General features: G+C 39.2%; 1 long non-coding RNA gene across 1 annotated transcript in view; it reads left to right on the forward strand.

Moving 5' to 3' along the window:
- The first annotated feature begins 310 nt into the window (after positions 1–310).
- Positions 311–1,202, forward strand: part of LOC118766579 — a 24,753-nt gene continuing 23,861 nt past the window's right edge. The window contains exon 1 of the long non-coding RNA XR_005002519.1: positions 311–322. This is a non-coding gene — a long non-coding RNA (uncharacterized LOC118766579). The remainder of the gene's footprint in view (positions 323–1,202) is intronic.

Consider the following 1,202-nt stretch of genomic DNA (forward strand, 5'->3'; position numbering starts at 1 on the left):
ACATAATCACGTACTCACACATAGTGTACGCACACATGGTTACTATATTTATATATTGACTATATATTTATGTAGGTTTTTGTACATATATGCGTGGGTATGTGCTTAATTTTTTATTAACCCATTAATGAATATAATCTAAATATACCATATGAGCACAATAAAGGCCGTATGGTGAAAGGTCCATTTGCAGGCTCTTGATTCCCATTGCGCAGCATTTTCAGCATGTACTTTTATCATAGTCCTGAATCGACCCTAAGATTTTCTAAGTGGAATTCTGTAAACGGAAGCTATGCACAATCCATTCGAATGGACTGTCATTGTTCTCAGATGGTAGGAACGAACTTTCTAATGGTTGCCGGGGACCATCTTACGGTGTAACACCACAAACTGGCACTAGGGTAACCATCAACGGGCTCCGCTTTGTGGTAAGTATTTGGGCAGACGAGATCTCCCCTATTTATATAATTACGCAGTAGGGTGTTTGATTTCCTACGAAAGTGCATCCTCGGTGTTTGCTATACTACGTACTAACAATGGCGTACATGGAACCTTTCATTAATCTTCTTCCTCCTTTCTGTTTCTCTTCCACTTCCTCTTTCATTTCCTTCACCTCCTCCTCCTCTTCACCGCTATTCATTTACTCCATTTTTATAATTTCTTTCACAGCTCTCTTTCCTTTCACATGCTTTTCAGATTGGCTCCATACTTCTTTCTATCTTTCTTTCTTTCTTTCTTTCTTTCTTTCTTTCCCTTCGTTATACACCTTCCTTCTATACTTCCTTCCCTCTTTGTTCCTTTCTTCCTTCCTCATTTGTTTGCTTGTTTGTGTCATTCTTTTCTACTTCCTTTCTTTAACTTCTTTCCTTTCTTCGTGCACTACACACCTTCCTTCTCGTCTTTTTACCTTACTTTCTTAATTTCCTTCCTTCCTTCCTTACTTACTTTCTTCATTTCCTTCCTTCCTTCCTTCCTTACTTTCTTCATTTCCTTCTTCCTTCCTTACTTACTTACTTTCTTCATTTCCTTCCTTCTTTCCTTCCTTTATCTAAACCGCCCATCACGCAAAGTTAACATGTATTTCATTTTCCCCCTACATCATTATGGCTCATCGCGATAGTTGCCCTCTCCAGATCCCCAACCGCACCCACCCTCACCCCATCGCCTTACCACACAACAACAACAACAACTTAACTTTTATA

The sequence above is a fragment of the Octopus sinensis genome, linkage group LG16 (genome assembly GCF_006345805.1).
Source record: "Octopus sinensis linkage group LG16, ASM634580v1, whole genome shotgun sequence".
Taxonomy (NCBI): domain Eukaryota; kingdom Metazoa; phylum Mollusca; class Cephalopoda; order Octopoda; family Octopodidae; genus Octopus; species Octopus sinensis.